The 25,417-nt window shown below is 36.3% G+C and overlaps 1 protein-coding gene across 1 annotated transcript in view; it reads left to right on the top strand.

Moving 5' to 3' along the window:
• The window catches only part of LOC101897637 (inositol 1,4,5-trisphosphate receptor), a 114,150-nt gene that overhangs the window by 31,698 nt on the left and 57,035 nt on the right, over positions 1-25,417 (top strand).

Genomic DNA, 25,417 nt, shown 5'->3' with positions numbered 1-25,417 from the left:
GTGACAAGTGATGCTAATTTAGCGTTTTTGAACCATTCGAAATTAATCGATGGAGATATGTGATAATTTTTTGAATATTTTAAAATGTGCGTGAGGTACGATATGTAATGGGCCGAAGTAATCCATTTTTATACCCTCCACCACACACAGTTTGGAGGGTATATTAAGTTCACAATTCCATTTGTAACTCATCTAAATAATAATTTTAGACCCAACAAAGTATATATATTCTTGAACAGCATAGAATTCTAAGATGATTTAGCCCTGTTCGTCCGCCCGTCTGTTGTAATCACGCTACAGTCAAAACGAATTAAGATAGGAAGCTAAAATTTTGCAGAGATCTGTATTTTGTATACAGGCAGGTCAAGTTCGAAGATGAGCTTTATCGGTCCACGATATCGTATAGTTCCCATATAACGGCATATATTCAAATTTTGACCCTTTGTGGGGAGGTACCAGACAGAGTAGACCAATATATTCCATCTTCACACCGAACCTTTGGTTAGTAAAAATATTGCGATGTGTGTAATTTGAAGAGTACCGTATGTTTATTTTGGATTTTATGATCGTTTTGGTTATTCAAAACTTTGACCCTTTTTGGGGTAGGTACCAAAAGAAATGGTCCGATCTCCATCATTTTTCTAAAACATCTTGTAATGATAGATATATTGAGATGTGCCAAGTCTGAATGAAATCGTATGTTAATTTCGTGTTTTATGAGCTTCATGGATATTCAAAATGTTGACCATTTGTGGGGGAGGTACCAGAAGGAGTGGTCCGATGTATCCCAAATTCACACCATATTCACACCATATTATGTGTGAAATTTGAAGAGAATTAGATAATTATTTTGTATTTTATAAGAGCTATAATTATTCAAAATTTTTACCCTTTGTGGGGGAGTGGGCCGATACTGTCCATTTTCGTCCCACCGATTTGCAAAGTTTGCACCAAATTGGATGATTCTTTCTTGTTTTATAGAGTAAATGATTTTCTTTGAAAATTTTGGCCTTTTGTGCAGGAGGTAGCAGAAGGAGTGCACCGACATTGCCCATCTTCGGACTCGATCTAAGTTTGATAATAATATGATATTGAGTGATGGAATAGAGTTGAAATCCTAACATTTGATATAGATGTCATTGTTTGTGTCTGCGGTTAAGATATGGCGGTAGTTCTGGAAACGTGTACTATAATTGTTCGAAAAGTACTGAATGGTGCTATATTTGGTATTAGATGAAGGAATAGCAATACCATTCCGAGAGTTTATATTTAGATTACTAGTAGTATCTGCGTTTGAGATTTGGCAGTGGTTTAGAAATGCGTCCTATATTTGTATGAAAAGTACTAAAAGTACCCTCATCCATATACCCTCAGAGGGTATACAGGGTGAGATGAAAAAACTGCAACAACTTCAGACTGCTGTCATTTCTAAGTCCGACAGTGACAGCTCATTACATTGTTTACAAGCGTAGAAAAGCATTTTGGTAAGAACTTTCCATATAAAAAGTTATTCGTGATGGAATTCAAGCGTGATAGTGTGACTTCTTTATCTTTGGCTGGAAAACCCCAAGTGGCTATCGTTAGAGTACTCCAGCATTTAAATGTGAATAAATCTTGTGTGTCTCGTGCCATCGCTCGTTACCGTGATACTGGTAGCGTAGCCCGACGTCAAGGAAGTGGACGGAAGAAAACAGCAACATCTGCAGAAATGGTTTGAAAAGTAAAGAAGCGACTTGAACGAAGTCCGTGTCGCAGTGGGCGAAAAATGGTTCGAGGGCTGAACGTACCGCAATATTCCATTCGACAAATATTGAAAAATGAGCTCGGAGTAAAGCCATTGAAATTCCAAAATGTGCAAGAACTTACACCGCAACAGAAAGAATAGAAAATAGACTCAAAAGAGCTAAAGAGTTGCTTCTTCGCTTGACCGAAAGTGGTGAACTGCCGAATTTGGTTTTCTCCGATGAGAAAACATTCGTTGTCCAGAAGTTTGTAAAAAAACAAAATGATCGTGTTTTCTTGCCAAAGAGGTCAACTGAAAATGTGCACCTTTGGTTGGCCACCAGAACTCAAACGCCGGCCATGGCGCTGGTGTGGGCCGCCATAACAGCCGCTCAGGTCGCTCTCCGCTCGTATTAATCGACCGTGGCATTAGAATAAATACCGAATATTATCGCGAAAATATTCTGGAGGGTGTATTAAAGCCTTGGGCACGCAAACATTTTGTCCGCTGACCTTGGACATTCCAACAGGACTCAGCACCATCGCACTCAGCACGCGCCACCCAAGAATGGTTACAAAATGAGGTTCCTCGCTTCATTTCCAGCGCTCAATGGCCCCCAAAATCTCCTGATACCAATCTGTTGGACTATTGTGTCTGGAATATTTTGGAAAGGAAAGGAACTAAAAAATACAAATGTAATGGGCTAAAATACCGCATAGCAACATTCCGGCAGTGTGTGACGATTTCATTGGCCGTTTGAAGGCCATAATTCGTACCAAAGGTGACCAATTCGAACAAATCTAAACTTATTCTAAAATTTAATGCTAATCTTGAAACCTATGTGGGGAAGGTACCATAAGAAATTGTCCAATCTCTACTACCTTTATAACAGATCTTGTGTTAATGGAAATATTGAGATATTCCAAGTCTGAATGGAAGTGGATGTTTTATTTAGCGTTTCAGGAGCTTCATAGGTATTCAAAATTTTGACCCTGTGTGGGGGAGGTATTAGAAGGAGTGGTCCGACATAATTTATCTTGACAGCAGATCTTGCGTTAGTAGAAATAATGGGATGTGTGAAATATGAAAGGAACCGGATGCTTATTTCGGATGTTATGATAGTTTTGGTTTTTCAAAATCTTTAACTTTTGTGGGGGAGGTACCAGAAGGAATGTATCTTCATGGATACTCAGAATTTTGACCGCTTGGGGGGGAGGTACCAGAAGGAGTGGACCGACATATTCCATTTTCACGCCAGACCTTGGGTTAATAAAAATATTGGAATGTGTGAAATTTGAAGACAATCAGACACTTACATCACATTTTAGTTGATTTTATTATAATTATTCCAAATTTTGACCCTTTGTAGGGAGGTACTTGATGGAGTGGACCGATACTGTCTAGGTTTTGCGCCTGACCTGGGACTGATGCCGATATTATGATTCAAAGTTGGAGCAATATGGCATTATCCTTTCTCTGTGCAGAATTTTTTTTTTTTAAATTTCGACCTTTTGTGGGGGAGGAACCAGTAGCAGTGGCCCGATATTTCCCATCGCCGGATACTCCATTTGAGAGTTATCGTGCGTTCCAGCCAGACAGACGGACGGACATCGCTAGATCGAATCCAAATGTCCTGAAATGGATTTGGTACAAAGAGGCCTAGCATCTAAAACCGTTATATCGATGTGGCACGTTTTGGTCCTATCAAATGATATATACCCTCCCTAGCCATATGACTTAAGGTATAACTAGCCATATGGCTGACGATATAAAGAATTACATTTTAGTGCCTAGGTGTCGTTAATAATTGACCCACTTTTTTGATTTTGTTATGTTAACTTCAAACCTCTACAAAAAAGATGGAATGTGCCAGTCTGTATGTCGACAGATATATATCCTTAGGTAATGGACATTTTTACATATTTTTACTAGAAAATGCCCAATACTTCGTCAATGAAAAGTTCGCGCTATAATCTAAATTCGTTAAAATGTTTACCTTGTACACCGAAAAGTCTTTAAAATCTTTCATTTTTAAGTTAACAGAGGAGGATATCAGATCCATGGATCCACATTCGATTTTTCTGTCCAAAACTGTTTCAACGTCTCCAGCTGTAAACCTTAGAAACCAACATTGAATTCAGTATCAAATGTCAAAATATCAGGACCATGCCTTCACCCAATACCAAATTGTACCGAATTAAGTACAATTATAGTACACAATAAGTACAATTAAATATAATTACAGTACACATTTTCGTACAATTATAGTACACATTTTCAAAACCACTCCCATTGCTCAATTTTGGAGTTTGACTCCTCTATTTAGGTTACTTTGCGAGTAAACATTTAAAACACAAGTGTTTTCTACTTTTAAAATGTACTGATTTTTTCTGTATAATTTTTTTATCTAAAATTCCAGCGATTTTCCCTTTATAATAATGTATACATCACTTAGCGTATTTTACTCCCGTGAAAAAATAAGCTATATTTCCTTTAATATGTCTTTTTCTCAGAGTTTTAAAACATTAACTGATTTTTTTAGAGCACAGTATTTGAACTGCTCTCTTTCTCTCTCTCTCTATTTCTAAAAAGTTTATTTACTCAGTAAACATTACTGTTTATTTCAGAGACAAACTATAATTTCACGTTCTCAAATCACACTACTCTCTCTCTCTCTCTCTCTCTACTTCTCCATGGTTCAATCTCTGTTTACGTTTGTGTGCCGTTGATAAGCTCTTCGTTTTGTTTACCTATTTTTTCACGATGTAATCTTATAGCCGCTTGTTCGCTTGTTCGCTGTTTTGCTTTATTTTCTTGTTTTCGTTTTTCGCTTTACACAAACAGCTGTTTCTTGTTCGTTTGATTCGCTGACTTTGTTTGCTTGAAACAGATTTTCGTGTAATGATAATTTGAAAATCAGCTGTTGAATGTCCAAGAGATTTGTGTGTTTTTGTTTTTTGTTTGGTAGCTATGTATGTGTTGGATATACACATGCGGTAGTGGTCATAGCATGGTATCACTAACACACTGACAACAGCTGGGGGAAAAAATGAAAACAACTGTAAGTGGGTTTGTTTCACTCATGTACATTCATAGGTTTAATGTGTGTGTGTGTGAAATGCTGTTTTATTTTTGTTGTTGCTCGTTTTGTTCAACCGCACACAACAGATAGTGGAATGTAGTGGCGCCCAATGTGTTTTCCAACGATAATTGAAGTGTTAATTTTGTCATAAATGTGTGGCATTTTTTTAGTCTAGTACTACACACGTTTATACATACGGATGGATGTATGTACACATGTACAGATAAAACTATGTGCATACAATTGCTCACCGTTTTGTGGGGGAACAAATGTTAATTTGTTTTCTTTTTAGCCTCAGTGTTTTGTAATTAGCCGTTTGTACAGTTGGTGTTAATGATAATTGCATCAATTTGTCGGCTCCATGAATTCCATTAGAATATCGATGAGAAGTTTGAATAGTGTAAAACCAAAAAGAGGGAAATTATTAAAAGTTTTTATTGGGGGTAAAATTTAATTGATTTCAAAGCAAATGGGCGATTTGTATAAAAATGTGCGTATACATTATAATAATTTCGATCAGAATAATTTGTATACGCAGTGATGATAAAGGAATTTTATTTTATTTATTTAAGAAAAAAATAATTCAAATGGTATATAGGCAGTAGATTCTGTCCATAGGATACTACGATAAAAAAAATGGAATTCTATATCCAGGAGATCTGTGAATGATGTTACAAGCGTATTGTTTCAACAAAGACCTCAGGAAGTTTTCTGAGATGAAATACAACTCCTTTAGAATAACATCTACTTGTGGAAGTTGTGAAGTGTCTTTTGAATCCATAGAAGGCATAAAGAAGGTATTCTATCTGGATTTACAAGGATCTTCAGAATTTAATTTATCCGCAATATGTCCTTTTATAAGTAAACTTTTTTGATAGTTCATTATCTTATTGTCAATATATACAAAATCGTATCGATTGTGGCGTTTACCAATAATAGGATTTTCTCTTAAGTCTTTATAGAATAACATTCAGAGATTTTAAATCGACCCAAAGCCACCTAACATAGTAAGGCCCTAATTCCTCTATAAAGATTGTAAAAAGATTGAATGATTTTTTTATCAAAGCCAAGACGGCTGAAGCTACAATCTTTAAATTTTTTATGTAAATCAATATTTGTGTATAGGGATTAGATAAGGCCTTGTGTTTTTCGAAATTAGAACATAAGTGTACTTAAAGTTACTAAAAATTTAATATTTAACATTGGACAAACGGATAGTACTAGAATTCAGGAATAAAAGTCTCTGATTGGATGAAGGATAGATGTATCAAAGGTTTTTGTACCCTTAGCCATGTGGCTGTGCCTCATCGAAATAACGGTTTTAAACCTAGGTCCCTTTGGACCAAATCCGTTTGAGGATATTTGGAGTCGATTTAGCGATGTCCGTCCGTCTGTCTGTGTGCCTGCCTGGTTGGTGCGCACGATAACTATCGAAAGGAGTATCCGATTTGGTCCAAACTTGGTACATCCTAATATTTTTGTAAAACTTAGATCGAGTTCAGAGATGGGCAATATCTGTGCACCACTTCTAGTACCTCCCCCACAAAAGGTCGAAATTTTCAAAAAAATTATTTTTTGCACAAAAAGAGAAAAAATAGTCCGATTTTGCTCCAACTTTGCAAATCTTAATATTTCCTTCAGTGATAGGTTTGGTTCAAAAATGGACAATATCGGTTCACTACATCAAGTACGTCCCCTACAAAGGGTCAAAATGTTAAATAATTACAACTCTCATAAAATGTGATACAAGAGTCCGATAGTCTTCAAATTTCGCACATCCCAATATTTTTATCAACCCAAGGTCTGGAGTTAAAATGGAATATATCGGTCCACTCCTTCTGGTACCTTCCCCACAAAAGGTCGAAATTTTCAAAAAAAAATATTTTTTGCACAGAAAGAGAATCGATAATTCGATTTTGCTCCAACTTAGCAAAACCTAATATTTGCGTTAGTGCTAGGACAATTTCGATCCACTCCTTATGGTACCTCCCCCACAAGGGGTCAAAATTTTAAACAATTACAACTCTCATAAAGTGTGATGTAAGAGTCCGATTGTCTTCAAATTTCCCACATCCCAATATTTATATTGACCCCAGGTCTGGTGTTAAGATGGAATATATCGACCAACCCCTTCTGGTACCTCCCCCACAAATGGCTGAAATTTGCTAAAAAAAATATATTTTTTTTTTGCACAATAAGACAATCGATAATCCGATTTTTCTCCAACTTTACAAATCCTGATATTTACGTCAGTTCTAGGTCAGGTGTGAAAATGGACAATATCGGTCCACTCCTTCTGGTACCTCCCCCACAAAGGGTCAAAATTTTAAATAATTACAACTCTCATAAAATGTGATTTTTTTTCTACACAGAAAGACATTCGATTTTGTTCCAACTTTGCAAATCCTTATATTTACGTCAGTTCTAGGTCAGGTGCAAAAATGGATAATATCGGTCCAGTCCATCAAGTACCTACCCCACAAAAGGTCCCGATTCCATTTAGACTTGGTGCATTCTCAATATTTCCATCAACACAAGATCTGTTATAAAGATGGTAGAGATCGGACCATTTCTTCTGGTATCTCCCCACATAGGGTTCAAGATTTAAAAAAAAAAAGCTCAAGAAATTCGAAAGAAGCATCCAAATGCATCCATCCATCTCCTCAAATTTCCCATACAAACATTATTGCTAACACAAGATCTGTTGTGAAGATGATATACATCTACCAACCCATCATCTGGTACCTCACCCATAAAGGGTCACAATTTTCAATACCTATATCTTTCATAACTTGCGAAACCAGTCGGTGATTCTTTACAACTTGCTATATCTAAATATTTATCTTAACCAGTATTCTGATATGAATATGTAATTTGTCGAAATTTATGATTTCCATAAAATTGGATACGAATGTTCGATTTCCTTCAAATTTTGGGCATACCAATATTTTTTGTCTGTATTTGATGAAATATGAAAATGGAATATTTCGGTCCGCTATATCTATTACCTGAGGCATATTTCCACATTTTCCAATAATTTGCACATATCTCATATAAAGTACAAGAAATAGTCGACATAGTCCAAATCTGTCACGTTCATAACTCAAGGTTGGGGGTATACATCTGTCGGCAAAACCTACTTTTACTATTTTACTTGATAATCATAATTTGCCAATATTCTGTTAACATGCCCAAATAAAACCACCCCCTATGTAAACTAGGCTCTTTCATTCTCTCCCCCTTCTATTTTCATCCATTCTCCCCATATGAGCAAATGGCATAATCTCTCTCTCTCCTAACACAATAATCATGTACCATTTATGAATGAATTTGCCCGTTTCGCGCCAAAAACAAATGAGCAATGTAATCGAAACAAACGAGAGTGAAAGTCAAAAAGCTCTCACCTCTCTGCAAATTCAAGAGCAAGGAATCCCATTAACGGAGAAAGTAACAGTAATACGTCATTACTGCCAAAAAGAACAGCTTGTCCTGTTAACTTGCCTGCCTGAAATAAAAAAACCAAAAAACAACCCTCATCATCTCAACCACTACAAAGACAATGCTTCCAGTACTCCATTAGAGCTCTCAAAAAGCTCTGCAAAGTTTTGCCATTTAGCCGTTGTTTTTCAGAAAGAATTCAAAAATTGTCAGTTTCACTTTTGTTTCTACTGCCACGCGAAAACAACAACAACAAAAGAACTTTTAAAAGTTTTCGACTTGAAATGGTCGCAGAGGAAAAGTTTCCTCTTGCCACACGGAGCATTTACAGTTAGTTTTAGCTACGACGAGGTTGTGTTCGTAACACGGCAATACCACGTTACGGGTGGTAAAAAATTCATCTCTTCAATAGAATTTCGGGTCAACACAAGGCGGAGAAAAAAAAAGTTCTATATCTGCTGGAGCAAAAAAAAGGAGGAAGAAGAAGAAGAGCAAAAAATCATAAAATTTAAAAATTTGTTTAAATAAACAATTCATAAAATTGGCCAAAAAAGCAGCAGCAACCAAAAAAATCAAATTCAAGTGTGTGGAAACCACAATCGCTTAATGTGAAAATGAGGAAAATGTTTATTTGAAAAAAAGTTTTTTCCGTTCCCAAAAAAAAAGAAGAAATCAAAGGAAAAATTTTTATTTTTGAGAAAAAATTAAATAATAATAAGTGAGCTGTATTTTTTCCCCAGTGGATTACCCAGAATTTCCCCGCAAGGTGAGCTGCAAAAAATAACAATAATAATACCTACAAATTATACACATAAGTAGATCCAGCGGAAGCTGTTTGCTGTTATTGTTGTTACTGCTGCCGCCGCTGTCTTGTCGTCATTGCCATTCTTGTGGTATAATACCAAAAAAAAAAAAAAACATTTCTAATATTGACTCAAATGTGTAATGGAAAACACCTGGAAAAATTCACATTCTTTTTTTGGTATACCTGGGAAAAATGCCACAGAAAATCTTAAATTGGTTGTCAATTTTTTTCCACAGCATGGCTTGGAATTTCATTTTCCACCTTCATTGATTATTAATCACTCTTGTTTTTCATCTCCTTTTTAGGAAATATTTCCCAATGCCCAAAGGGGAGGGGGAAGTAAATTATTACCATCATTTCACATTTTCCACCCGGTCTCCTCTTTTTTTTGGTTGTGAAGAGAGAGAGAGTGCGGGTGGGAAGTTTTACTTTCACTTCCTTTAATTCAATTCATCTTTCTCTTTTTTTTTGGTTGCCTGCCAGCCAGCCTGTCATGTTGTTCCATGCCTCCATTATCTGTCGATGATGTTGATGCTGCAGTGTTTGTTTTTCCTGTAACGAGCAAATTTTCTCGTTTGTTTTCCTCTTGTTGTTGTTGAAATAATTTTTTCTGGGTCAATATTTGTAATGAATCTTCCTTCTCCTTCTCTACCTGGTTTTAAGGTCATCTTCTGTTGTAGTTGAACAGGATATTAGCATTACTGCACAAATGTAACAAGTGGAAACAAAAAAGGGGGGGGGGCTAAAGTGGTATAGCAAAGGATTTTTGAACAGGGAAAAGAAAATTTTTCTGTTTTTCAAAAGGAAAAAATTCTTTCTTTCAGGACTTCCAATGTTCTTTGAATCAAGAAATACAATTTAAGGTTTAGTTACCTATTTTTGATCAACAATATGCATGTCTATAGACGGAATTGGACTGGATTTATATGCATATAAGTTCCCTAAAGGCTCTTCTTCATTTTGAAAACCTGCAAATTATATTCAAAACAAGTAAGCAAAGGCTACAGTCGAGCGGGGCCGACCGTTGAATACCCTACAACACTATAATAAACGATACAGTTTATATAGGCGAGATACTCGAAAGAATTCCACAAGATATTGTGACAAATAATAAAAGAAAACTAACAGGTTTCGTTCTCTAACTTTCGAATAATACCAACTTAAATTAATTTGCTCATTTCCAATTTATTGGTAGATGTTGCACGTAAATGGTCTTCCTAGATCTGGAACCAATATTTCCCAAAGACCTATAATCACTCGGAAGTCGCAAAAGATTAAGATTTATTTATTTGTAGGGCCATCCGAAACTGCTTGGCTTTTGCAATGTCCGGTAACCCCCATTCAAATGTGCGTGAGGATCGGGCGATAATTACGACCTGCTGAAATTTTTTGCAGTTTTTTGGTCCATTTCAACCCCTAAATATATGGTGATCATCTCCAAAAAGAGTAGGCTTCTACTCTGACCCTCATCTTATCCCCATGCAAAATTTCGCAAGGATCAGGCCATAAATGCGATCTGTATATGATATCCTGATATCCTAACTACTTAGTTTTGTTAGCTGTAGAAATATTACCAAATATTTAATTCAAAATGAAAATATGCCAAAAATATGACAAAATTGAAAAAATATGAGAAAATGTTACAAAATCGATATTTTCATCTTTAGAGAGATATTTTTATGCGATTTTTTAGACGTTTTTTCTTTCCTGCCAAGAGGCCATTCTGAATTAATGAGAACTGCCGAAATCAGTTCAGCTGTTCTCGACATATAAGAGATCTTTCAAGCATATCTTCTTTGATAGGCATATACTATATCGCACATATTTTGCTATATATCCGATTTGTTGGATGTTAACATCAATGTAAAGATCAGAAGTAACCTTGTCATGGCTTTGTGATTTCGCCGGTATTTAAAATATTCGCGGTTTAATGAAAAATTTTCATTTTTTTCAACACCAAAGATATGGTCGATTTTACCCGCTAAATATTATCCGATGACCACCCAAATTGGTAGGTTTCTTCCCCGCCCTAAACTCTAGCTACATGCGAAATTCCGCGTCGATTGGTCTATAATTGCGACCTGTATAGCTACTGCAAAATCCGACATTTTTTCAGTATTTGGTCCATTTCAACCCCTAAACATTTGGCGATCATCTCCAAAAGAAATAGGCTTCTATTCTGACCCTAGCCCCACCTCCATTCTAAATTTCGTGAAGATCGGGCCATAATTGCGACCTGTAGAGTGATTACAAATTAACATGGACAGACGGACAGACGGACGGACGGACATACATAGCTAGATCGACTCAGCTCGGCGAGCTAGGAAGATCCATATATACTTTCCTATGTGGGAAACCAATATTTCGTGGTGTTACATAATTTTTGGCCCAATCAAACTTATAATACCCCAACACATAGTGTTGTAGGGTATAAATACTGCAGAAGCCTTCTTTCTTTAAATGACATTCGAAAAATGTTTCGCCTGAGTCGTAATTTTTATATCCTCCAACATGGCAAATTACGTGACATCAAAATCCGAACAATTTGGCCTCAGGCGACATTCTAGAACCTTGGAAATATCAACCATTATACACCATTCGAAAATATGACTTAACCAGGGTTACGGAGTCCAGGCGGGCATTGGAGTCGTAGTTGGACCATACTTTTGTCGTTGAAAAAAAAAAAAATAAAAAAGCTAAAAGGCCGTGCCGAACGAATTTGACACCAATACATAATGTTGTAGGGTATAAAAAAATAAATAAAATCCGTTAAAAATTCTTTTAAAATCTTAAAAATACCGAATTTTCTGTCTTAGGCTGTAGTAGCCATTACGAACTTCAAATATCAAATTTGAAACAATTCCGGTGAATAATGTCGCTAAAATCATCAAAATACGAATATCGGGAGGTGGGGCTATACGAACCTGCACGGAAATTTTTCTGTCAAAGACTGTAGTATCCATTACGAACATCAAATACCAAATTTGAAAGAATTCCGGTGAATAATGTCGCTAAAATCATCAAAATACCGAATATAGGGAGATGCCGTTATATGGGGGCTACACCAAAACAAGGACCTAAATGGCCCATTTTCAATAACAAAAGTCCTGTATTTGAGTAAAATTTTATCAACTTACTTCATTTCGTTCGCAAGCTAGAGTGATTTCCACAGACGGGCGGACATCGCTAAATCGACATAGAATTTTATGCCGCTCAAGAATATATATATACTTTGTGGGGTATAAAATGTACATTTCGCTGTGTTACAAACGGAATGACAAACTTAATATACCCTCCATATTATGGTGAAGGCTATAAAAATAACTCGGCTTCGAGCCGAAGTATTTTATTCATTATACCCTAAGGCATATGGCCAAAGAGGGTATAAATCATTTGATACGGCCAAAACATGCCTTATCGAAATAACGGTTTTAGACCCAAGATCTCTTTGGACCAAATCTGTTTCAGGACATTTGGAGTCGATCTTGGGATGACCGTCCTTCTGTCTGTTCCGGCTGAGGCGCACGATAACTCTCGAAGGGAGTATCTGATTTTCCAAGAAAATAATTTACTGCACGATTTGGCTCCAACATTGTAAATCCTAATATTTGCATCAGTGCTAGATCAGGTGCGAAAGTGGGCAATATCGGTCCACTCCATCAAGTGACTCCCCCACCAAGGATCAAATTTTTCAATAATTACAACTCTTAAAAATATGATATAAGTGTCCGATTGTCTCCAAATTACACATATCGCAATATATTTAGGAACCCAAGGTCTAGTGTGAAGATGGAATATATCGGACCACTCCTTCTGGTACCTCCTCTGCAATGGGTCAACATTTTGAATATCAATTGAATATATTATCGTGAGCACCAGCCGGACAAACAGGCGGACGGCTTGGGTCCAAAGAGACCTAGGGTCTATTTTTTCAATAATTTTATCTGTCAAAACTTGCGAAACGAGTCGGCGATTCGTTATAACTTGCTATATCTAAATATTTCTCTCAACCAAAAACCTGAGATGAATACGAAATTTATAATTTCGCATAAAATTGGATATAAATGTTCGATTTTCTTGTTATTCCCATACCAATATTCTTACCTGCATTAGATGGATTATGAAAATTGAATACTTCGGTCGACTATATATGTTCCTCAGGCACATTTTAACCTTTTCTTGAAATTATAACATATCTCATATAAAGTAAAGGCGGTAACCTGGCACGTCGCATTCCCTCGGAACCTACTCCTTGAACTGATACTTTTAACTTATTTTAACTTGATTACGGCAGAATGATTTTTCAGTTACCCGGTTATCCGGTTCTACAAAAACGAAATGTACATTATTATTTGAATCCTTATGGAAATACCTATAAAACAACTGCTTTTTTTGAACCAGTTCGAGAGTAATACAAGAATATTTATATTTTTGTGTTGAAGCTTTTTTTAAAAAAAAAAAAAAAACCTAAAAAGTCGAATATGGATTAAAATCTACATACAATATTATAGCCTACACTCTTGCCTTTCCAAAATGGTGCCAAATGTGATATGGCTTGTAGTTCCGAAGATATTAAGGATACAATTCATGAAAATGAGATTTTTCCGGGATTTTGTATCCTTTATGGTCGAATGACCATGTGTTTCCCTCATGAAAAAAATTACTATATCCTCTAAACTAAACTCAAGACGAAGATATTCTACCTCAAATGCTGAAAAAATTAACCTTCTGAACTTTTTAGGTCTATTCTAAAATATGTTTATTCTATAGTCGAGTCTCTGAATGGTATTTTTCCTTTGAAGGACGAAAGAGCGTCTTATGTAGCAAGTCGTTCAAGAGAACAACTTTTTTGTACTTGACTAAACAATAGCATTTTTAAGATTTCCGAAAATAATATTTATACCCTACACCACATGGTGGTCAGGGTATTATGTCTTTGTGCATTTGTTTCTAACAGGCAAAAGGAAACGAGATAGACCCATACTTTCTTTTTATGATCTGTACAGAATCACATTCTGACTCGTTTTTGCAAACAAAGTCGCATTTATTACCCGATCCAGAAAATTTTGCATAAATCATTTGTTTAATCGAAGGACAAAATTTGAGATAATCGGTCAAAATTTAAATATAGCTCCCAAATATATCTTCGTCCTATTTGCGTTTTATTGTGCACCAAATATGTATTATAAGACCAAATAGGCCGATTTGTTATTTTTGTCCTCCTCGGCCGTAATATGCACTCTGTACCAACGATATTTCGGATAAAATATTAAATAGAGCTCAGAAATACCTTTGCTTTTTATTGTGCACCAAACGTGTAATATTAGTCCAAATGGAATGCAATCTGGCACTTACGAAAAAATTGAGTTTAGAAACAATTATCTCAAATTTCAGTTCGGATTTAGCTATAGCTCCCATATATATTTTTCATCCGATTTGTTATATGTGCTTTCTACAGCCGTAATATCCACTCCGTAACAACGATATTCGGGGAAATATATCAAACACAGCTCAGAAATACCTTTGACAAATTTAGAGATCGATTCAGATTTGCATATAGCTCCCATAGATATCTTTATCCCATTTCAAGTTAATTGTGCACCAAATGGATAATACAAGCCTGAATTGAAAATACACAAAGTCTACTTCAGCTCCTATTTACAGAACCCAAAAAGGAAAAACACGTGTAATATTTCAGTATAGCTCTATCAGTTTTCCCAATGTCAGAAGAACTAATAATAACAAGCAAAAAAAACAGCTAAGTTCGGCCGGGCCTAACTTTTAATACCCTGTACCATTTTAAAGGAACTTGAAAAATTGAAACCTTTTATATTGAGGCTATACGAAGACGTTGTCCTTTATAAGTATTTTTTTTTTTTTAATTTTGTTATAGACTGTTTTACCGATTCCGAACTTCAAATATGACATTTAAATTAATTCCAGTTAAAATCAAAATAGCGAATATTGGGAGTGTCATTATATGTGGGATATACGAAGGGGAGGACCTGCATATACAATTTTCCGTCATAGGTTGTAGTAGCCATTACGAACTTCAAATACGAAATGGGAAACAATATCGGTGAATAATGACGCTAAAATCATGAAAATACTGAATATCATGGGGGCTATATGGGCTATGGCATTGTGACAATAGCAATACGCCCTAATGTACACTATGTAAATATACAGCAGCTGTAATTCTATTGAATATATAAATCAGTTTGAAAATTTTCATTAAAGTCACCATGGGGTCACTGGCAATAACATCTGGCCATTTCTTTACGTTCTCCCAGCGGAACTCCTCCCTAGCTCATAAAATTGAACATAAACATTTTGCACTTGTTCCATCATCATCAACATCATTCCCATTGACCTTGCCCGTATAGCGCTGGGAACCCGGGGAAAACAACTACAACATCAACGAAAATAAAATAGAGCTATTTGCGGTAATCAATGGCCAATTAAATTGATTAATATTAAATTATTTGATTTTGCATTCCAATAATAACATTTCCACTTCTCTCTCTCCAACTCCCCTCTTCGGCTCTCTTCAGCAATGACTTGTTTGCTTACTCTCCCACCACAGCCTTATAAATAATATCCATGGCGGAGAAAAAGTTCAAATGTTAAATTTATTAGTTGTACTGGCTGGCTCTGGCATTTGGTTTTTTGTTGTTGTTTATTTATTTTTTCCAGTTTGTTGTTTTTGTGTGCTCCATGTGGGAACAGTTAGTGGGTTCCACCGCCAGCCAAGTCAAGTCAATGGGAAATCAATGCTCTTCCATGTGGCAAATATTGTTGTTTTTTCGCATCGCATGACAGTGCACAATGTCTTACGTTTGGTGTGTGTGAGAGAAAGTGTAAAAGAGAGAGAGAGGGAGAGATGGGAAAGCAAGCCTCAGATTGAGTCAAACAGGGAGATGTTTGTGTATTTATTGGCTATGAAGTGTGAACGATATCGACATGTGGGTCAAATCAAATGGAAAAATGTGTGACTTTTGAATCAAAAAAACAAAACACAAACACAAAAAAAAAAAAACAAAACATGTGCATGTTTGTAAGGGTGTGTGTTTTGTCACATGTCTCCTTGTGAAGTTGTCACTCATAATAAACTTTTGGCGGAAATTATAAAGAAATTCAATAGCAAATAAGAGACATGTGAGTGTGTGTGTGTTTGTGTGGGACATGATTGCTAAGATGAGTAGTAAAATTCCAAACTGTCACTCAAATTATGTTGCAAGCGTGGAAATTCAATTTTCAAAAGAAAAAAAAAAAACGGAAATTGTTATCGGGCGTACATACATACATATGTATATATGTGTAATGTAAACGTGCGATACATACATTTTATGTAATTAACATGAATTTGCAAAAAAAAAAAAATGGGAAAATGCCATTTTAGTATGGAGCACTAATTTCGTTTAATATGCATGTCATGGTTTGGTACATTGGAGCGTATGACTGATGATATTATGTATACGCCCCATACGACGTTATAGCAGCAAATTAGTTTTTGAGGAGGGTTTAAATGGTTTCCTAGGTATAACAAGTAAAAGCCGGGCCGAACTTTGAATACCCTCCACCATATGGGACGAATTAGAAAATGTTCAAAAAATAAAATCCATTAAAAATTCTGTTAAAATCTTTAAAATTCCTAATATCGGAAGGTGCCGATATATGGGGGGATATACGATATTGTGGACCTATATAGACAAACCTATGTCTGGGGGTAAGGTACCCACAAAGAACTCCTTGTGTAGAATTTCAGACAATTCCGTTTAAAAAAAAGTGTCAAAATAACGAATATCGGGGGTAGCCTTATATGGGGGCTATACGATATCGTGGACCTATATAGATAATTATCTTCCAGGGGATAAAGTACTCACAAGGAACTCCTTGAGTGGATTTTCAAACAATACCATTGGGAAATGTGGCTAAAATCATCAAAACTCATCTATCAAGGCAAGTGTTCTAGGGAATATTTAAAAAAAAATGGGAGGTCTTCGTCAATAGAAAATCAGCCGGAGGACATAAATATATATTTTGGTTTTATATGTATATACTGCTGCTGCTTTGTTAGCTGTAGGTCATCTATCAATAAAACCACTAGTGGAAGGTCTCTACCAGGTCTTTTAACCCGAAAAAAACTCTTAGACGTTTTCAATCATTAGAAAAGCAGCTGGGATCTTCTACCAATAGGTGAGCTGCTGGGGTTCCTCCGTCAATAGAAGAGCAACACGAGGTCTTTACTCAATAAAAAAAATCTGTGAATAAAAGAGGAGCTTCTGGAGGTCCTTTTTTCAAAAAGGAGTTGCTTGAAGTCCTCTTTTCGCAGAGGAGCTGCTGGAGGTCCTCTTTTCGGATAGGAACTGCTGGATATCCTCACAGAGAAGCTGCATTAGGTCCCTTGATCAATATGGAGCTCAAGGAGGTCCTGTTTTCACAGATAATTGCTGGAGATCCTTTTTTCAAAGAAGAGCTGCTGGAGGTCATTTTTTCAACGAAGAGCTGCTCGAGGTCTTTTATTTGCTGTGGACATGCAGAACATCCTCAATGCAGCTTCTGGAAGTCCTCTTTTCACAGAGAAGCTGCAGGAGGACCTCTTTTCACATAACAGCCTCATGAGGTCCTCTATTCATAGAAGAGCTGCTGGATGTCCTCTTTTCACAGAGGAACTGTTATAGGTCCTTTTATCACAAAGGAGCTGCTGAAGGTCCTCTATTCACAGAGGAGCTCTCAGGTGAGATTCAGAAGTTTCTCTATTCACAGAGTAGAACACGTAGGTATAGGTATTTACAAAATAGGTACTTTATTCATAGAGCGGCTGCTGGGGGTCCTCAATTTACAGATGAGCTCAACGGGATCTTCTACCCAGAGAAGAGCTCAGGAAGTTTTCTAGGGCATCTGCTTTAGGTTGTCGATCTATAAAATACCTTTCTATCCATAAATGAGCTGCTGAAGATCTTCTATCTATTGAAGAGCTCCTCCATCTTCAGAAGAGCAGATTTATATATTTTTTTATTCATAGAAGAGCATCACAAGGCGTGTTATCATAGAGGAAATCTGGAAGATCGCCTGTCGAAAAAAGGTATTAAAGAAGATATTCTAGAAGGTATTCTATCCACAGTAGAGATACTGGAGTTCTAAGATAAGATAAGTGGCATTAGAATAGTTTTAAGGTGTCCTTTATCCATAGAAGATCTGCTGGAGGTATTTTTAAAGTAAAAACTCCTGAAAGTATACGATCTATAGAATAGCTCGTGGAGCTCTTCCAATTGTTAAAGAGCTCCAGTGATCCAGCTTCGGAGGATCTCCATTTCTTATAAAATTGTTCGTAGATCAGGTTCGACGATGATATGTAGCCCTTTCTGCAGAAAAAAGTCCCCTATTTCGTGTAGCTCCAAATATTGTTTTTTCCTTGTTTTTGTATTTTGTAGGTCGGATTATACAACTGAATCGAAATTTGGCATTTGACCAAACTTGAAAAAAAAAAATCTGAACTTAACTTATTTTATACCCCACCCACATAATGGGGTTTCTACATATTAAAGTGCTTCAGAAGTTATTCGATTTGCAGACAATTTTGTGGAAAACATCTCTTGAAACTCGAGCTTTGGAATATTTAATTTCTTACCAAATTTTGCCCTCATATATGATTTATGCTAATGTAAACCAACAAAGTGAAAAGCCTTTAAAAATATTTTGCTCTCTATTTTCTCTTTTCCCAAAAGAGAGCTTAAAAAACCAGTTATTATTTAAATGGTACAACAGGACGTATGACCGTTGTCACAATGTATACGCCACCATGTAAATCCATGTAAATCTCCTCTTTATAGCTTTCTCTTGGAAAAACTGCCACAAAGAACTTGTTTCCTATTTCTAGTCAACAACCAACCTCCTGTCATTCGGAGCGTCCAAGCGTGTTCGATTAACTTTCTCACTTGAAAACATTGACATGGTTATTCAATTTCGTTTACACAATAAATATCCAATACTCGGAATGCTCAAAGGACACTTGACAATTTCGCATCCAAAGGACAAGTTATCCGCCTTTTTGGCATTTAAAAGCAAACACTTGTCCTCGTTGACAAAAAAAAAAAACGTTTTATTTGGATTGGTGTGCGGGAAACGCGTTGACCATTGCAAGATTCCAATGTAACAATGATGTTGGTATTTCATTTTTTGTCCTAATCCCTTCAAATTGTTATTTTTCTGCCCCCCTCTCTTCTTTCCTCTTAGAAAAAATAAACAACAATCCATCCATCCTGCCAGCAGAAGGAAAGCAAAAAAAAAACGGAAGATGAAAGAAAACCAAAATGAAAAACGTGCCATCTAAACTGTGTCACACAGCATTAAATTATTGTAGTAACTTGGCGGGTTAGTCTGTCTGTCCCTCGATCTCTCCCTCTGCCATTTGGTCCTCCATTCTATCATCGTCTGTTTATTTTCCTCTTCTTGTCAATTGATGCAAAAAGTAAACCAAGTTAAACGCTAAGCTCTGGGTATTATCCAGCCACCGCCAACATCAATGCCATAAAAACAAATTAGGGTTGCCATGTAATCCTTAGATATCCCGGCGTCTGTTCTCACATCATTTGGGGAATACAAATGACCGCTTCGCCAGCAATTCTTTGAGGGTCTCGGTTGACAAATTGGGTGAATTAAATAAATCTGACATGGAACAGATGTTGTGCGCATTACCATTGTGTGCGTACGTGTCCAGAATGTTATTATTGTTGTAATTAATTCGCAGGCATTAGTGGAGCTTGTTGGGGTCATTCATAAATCAAATGGCATATGTTGGGTAGGGTCGGGGAGGTCCGGGAAATTGATATTCAACACCACTATGGGAAGGGGAAAATGAAGATATCGAGAGATAATAGGCAACTGAGAATACTGTTCTCTCCACACTAGGTATTTCTTGTCTGAAGAACAGATTGGCAAAGGATAGGGCGTAGCGTCCTGCTCCAATTATATACGGCCAAAACGTACCTCATCGAAATAACGGTTTTAGACCATAGATCTCTTTGGACCAAATCCGTTTCAGGACATTTGGAGTCGATCGAGCGATGTCCGTCCGTCTGTCTGTGTGGCTGGCTGGTGCGAAAGATAACTCTCGAAGGGGGTATCCGATTTGGTCCAAAATTGGTACCTCCTTCAAATGGTCAACATTTTCAAAGAAAATAATTTACCTCATAAAAAAGGAAAGGATTCGACTTTATTCAACCATTGCAATGCTAATATAGTACTAGGTCAGGTGCGAAAATGGACAATATCGGCCCGCTACATCAAGAACCTCCCCAACATTTTGAGTAATTATAACTCTTAAAAAATTTGATGTAAGAGTCCGATTGTCTTGAAATTACTCACATCCCAAAATTTTTATTAACAAAAGATTTGGTGTGAAGATGGCAGAGATCGGCATACTCCTTCTGGTACCTCCCTCACAACGGGTCAAAAATCTGAATAACCATGAAGCTCGTAAAAAGCGAAATTAACATCCGATTCATTTCGAATTTCACACATTCCAATACTTATACTTAAGCAAGCTCTGTTATGAAGATGGTAGAGATCGGACCACTCTTTCTGGTACCTTCCCCACAAAGGGTCAAAATTTTGAATACCTAAAATGTTTATAAAATTGGTACTAAAAGTCCGAATATCTTAATTTCGCACATTTCAATATTTCCCTTAACACAAGGTCTGGTATGAAGAATGGATTGAAAGGGCCACTCCTTCTCGTACCTCCCCCACAAAGGGTCGAAATTTTGAATATCTATGAAGCTCATAAAACGCGAAATAAACATCGGATTCCATTTAGACTTTGTATATCTCTATATTCCTATTAACACAAGATCTGTTATAAAGATGGTAGAGATCGGACAATTTCTTTTAGTACCTCCCCATCAAAGGGTCAACATTGTTGATAACCAAAACGATTATAAAATCCGAAATAAGCATCCGGTTCTCTTCATATTTTACACACACCATTATTTTTACAAACACAAGATCTGCTGTGAAGATGGGATGCATCGGTCCGTTCCTTCTGGTACCTCCTCCACAAAGGGCCGAAATTTTGAATATCTATGAAGCGCATATAACGCGAAATTAATTTCCGATTCCATTCAGTCTCGACACATCTCAATATTTCTATCAACACTAGATCTGTTATAAATATGGTAGATATCGAACAATTCCTTCTAGTACCTCCCCCTCAAAGGGTCAAAATTTTGATTAACCAAAACGATTATAGAATCTGAAATAAGCATCCGGTTCTCTTCATATTTCACACATCCCATTTTTTTTACTAAGACAAGATCTGCTGTGAATATAGGATATATTGGTACACTCTCTCCGGTACCTTCCCCACAAAGGGTCAAAGTTTTGAATAATCGGAGAGCTTATTAAATTTTAAAGGGAGTCTAACTGTCTTCAAATTTAGTAGATCCTAATATTTTTAATAACACTAGATCTAGTACAGGTCTGGTATAAAAGTGGGATAGATCGGATGATTTCTTCTGGTTGTTGTTTTTGTTGTTGTAGTAGTAGTACATGTATGTGTTTGCTTTTGCTAATCTGGTTCAAGCTCCAAATTTAAAAATTCGGCTACTATAATGGGCTGTAGCCAGAGATCTTCTGGAGTGAGTTAGGTAAGTTTGGCTGTGCAATTAAAGAGGTGCAGCGTGTTGTGCGGGCCTGTATCACACGCCGGGCAGACGCCACGCACATTTTCGTCAATTCGTGCCCAATGCGAATTGAGACGACTACACCATCCTGAAGGTAATTGCGCCAAAACTGCCCTAGTTTGTCTAGGCAGCTGGCTTTCTTCATCTGCAATGTATGGGGTGCCTCCCCTTGGTGCCTCCCCTACACAGGGTCCAAGTGAGCATCCGAATTTTTAAAGCTTCAAACTATTCCAAAACTACCCTGGTTTGTCCTAGCAGCTGGCTTTCTTCAGCTGCAATGCATGGGGTGCCTCGCCCTTGTTCTTCCCCTACACAGGGTCAAAATGAATTATTTTTAAAACTTCAAACTTGGCACACCCTAATATTTCTGCCAACACAAGAAGTGAGATTATTGGCTAACCACTTCTGAATCATAAGTCTCATTACATTCGAAACAAGAAAGAGATTTTGTTCAAACTTCGTGTAACTCAATATATCCCATAATATTCCACTTTCGGTCCTCATTTTTTGTCCAAAAGATTTTAATATTTCTTAGAAAAAATCACATCTCTTATAAAGTGAAGGAAGAAGTCGATACAGGTCAAACCTGTCACGTCGTAATATTTATATCAGGGTTAGATAAGATGCGAAGTGGATAAAATTGGTCCCCTCCTCCAACAAAGGGTCAACATTTTGAATAATCATAACATATGTCAAAATATATTTTAAACAAGTAAAAAAGCAGTAAGTTCGGCCGGGCCGAACTTTTAATACCCTCCACCACTTGATAAAAATTTGACAATTTCCAAAAAAAAAAAAAAATAAAATCCGTTAAAAATTCTGTTAAAATCTTAAAAATACCGAATGCTTATACGACAACGTGGACCTGCATAGGCAACTGTTGTCAGAAGTTATTACAATATTTAAATGCGAAACTTGAAAAAAAATCTGTTTATAATGTAGCTAAAATCATCAAAATAATGAATATGTGGGGTACCGTTATATGGGGGCTATACGAAGACGTGGACCTGCACAGACAATTTTCTGGCATGGGCTGAAGTATCCATTACGAACTTCACATGCGAATTTTTAAACAATCCCGGTAAATAATGACGCTAAAAGCATCAAAATACCGAATATCGGGGGTACGGTCTATGGGGGCTATACGAAGACGTGGACCTACATGGCCCATTTTCTGTTTTATGCTGCAGTATCTATTACGAACTTCAAATACCAAATTTGGAACGATTCCGGTAAACAATATCGCTAAAATCATCAAAATACCGAATACCGGGGAGTACCGTTACATACACGAAGACGTGGACCTACACACATAATTTTCTGTTTTAGGCTGTAGTATCTATTACGAACTTCAAATGCTAAATTCCGGTGGATAATGTCGGTAAAATCATCAAAATACCGAATATCGGGAGGTACTGTTATATGGGGGCTATATGATAACTTGGACCTACATGGCCCATTTACGAACTTAGCCTGCCTACTGGCAAAATATACATGTGTGCAAAAGTTTAGCCTTCTATCTCAATTTCTTCGAAAGATAGCGTGATTACAACAGACAGACTGACGGACAGACGGGCATGGCTAAATCGTCTTAGAATTTTACGCTGATCAAGAATATATATAATTTGTTGGGTCTGACATGAGTATTTCGAGGAGTTACAAACGGAATGACAAAATTAATATACCCTCCATAGTATGGTGGAGGGTATAAAAATGGATATAGGTTGATGAATACCCTCAGTCGGCAAAACTGATTAATACTCCTTAACTTGTATTTCATTACATTTGAGTCGATACTTATATCGATACAGTCGAGCATGGCATAGTCACCGTGTAATCTCAAGAATTCAGGAAACTCTATATTCTCTGCAGGTTTCACAAATCATTTATAGGTCGTCAGTGTACTGACTGAAAACCATGAAAACCGCAAGGGAGATGCAGGGGTCCCCGGCTATGCTGGATGCCAAAACTTATGTAATTTAAGGACAACAGTCGTTCACTTCAACAGATCGCCGGTACTCGAACATTGTTTTAGACCCTCTGCCTAGATCGGTTCAATGTCCCTCACAAATGCCCCATTTAGATTTTGAGCCTTACACTCGTGGATGCTTGCGATGATATTTAGCCTAAGCCTTCTTAGAACGAAAATGGAAATCTCACCGAAAGAAAATGTTCACTCATAATCATCGTCGACCGGCAAGATTTTCAGGCGGCCTTCTTTAAAAAAATACCTTTAAAGGCTATTCTCTTGATACAGAAACCTTGGAGTTGCTTTTATAACTGAACATTTTAATTACTTGTTAATTGAATTGACCGCTGTTTCCCAACCTTCCTAATTGAATACAACAAATAACGTTATTTCGTACTCAATGGGAACATTTTTTTACAATATAATTATGCAGTAACTGAATTCAATTATATTTCATTAAAATGTTGTTGCCATGAAAAAAAAATATTCTTGCGAGCAGAGTAATTACTGAAAGAGGTCTACAGGTGTACTGCTTGGTTGATGGTACTTTGACTTATGTGCCACTTGGTTATGAAGCACATTATAATAGGAAAATTAAATAACAAAATTCGGCTAACAGCTATTATAACATAAACATAACTCCATGTGACTTAATTACATACACACAAATTTATACAAACAGTGTCCAAAAATATGTAGGTATTAAAACGACGATAGAATCTCCTTTAGCTGTCATGAAACGTTGCAATCAACAGTCATTCAATCAACAATCGTTCGTAACGCTAACAATATTTTACTAAGGGTTGATTATTTGTTCCTTTACTTCGCCCCTCGAGAAAGTGAGAAATATTCACAGGACCGTGGCAGTAATTAAAGAAACCCATTTTAACTGATTGCTGTTAAACATGCAATGACAGCTAGCCAGTCGAGAAGTGGTTGTTTTGCCACAAAGTCTGCCGGGAAAATCTGAAATAAAAGCTATGGCAAAATAAGCGGTTGATATTATGTGATTTTTTTTTGGGGGGGATATGAATGTACATGAGTATAAAAAAATATTTTTCCTTTAATTAATATATTCTCATTTGTAGTCAAATAATATTCATGATATATTAGGGTATATCAAAAAAATATATCGAAAAAAAAAAAAAAAATATATATATATATATATATATATATATATATATATATATATATATATATATATATATATATATATATCTATATATATATATATATATATATATATATATATTTATTTATTTATTTATTTATTTTAGTTTACAACCTCCTAAATAAATATTTATGAGAGGTTATTGATGCACATATTTTTGTTTTAATGAATAAGTGAATAATGTAGCTAAAATCATCAAAATACCGAATATCGGGAGGTACCGTTATATTGGGGGCTATATGAAAACGTGGACCTGCATAGCCCATTTGCGAACTTAAACTGCCTACTGGAAAAATAAACATGTGTGCAAAATTTTAGCTTTCTCTTTCAATTCGTTCGAAAGATAGCGTAATTACAACAGACAGACGGACATGGCTAGATCGACTTAGAATTTTGTGCTGATCAAGAATATATATACTTTGTTGGGTCTGACATGAGTATTTCGAGGAGTTACAAAAGGAATGACAAAGTTAATATACCCTCCATAGTATGGTGGAGGGTATAATAAAATATTATTAAAACCTTTTAACATCTGAGGCGTAT

Source organism: Musca domestica, unplaced genomic scaffold (assembly GCF_030504385.1).
Source record: "Musca domestica strain aabys unplaced genomic scaffold, Musca_domestica.polishedcontigs.V.1.1 55, whole genome shotgun sequence".
In the NCBI taxonomy this organism is placed as follows: domain Eukaryota; kingdom Metazoa; phylum Arthropoda; class Insecta; order Diptera; family Muscidae; genus Musca; species Musca domestica.
Note: the sequence above shows the minus strand (reverse complement) of the source record. Positions and strands in the feature narration are given on the sequence as shown.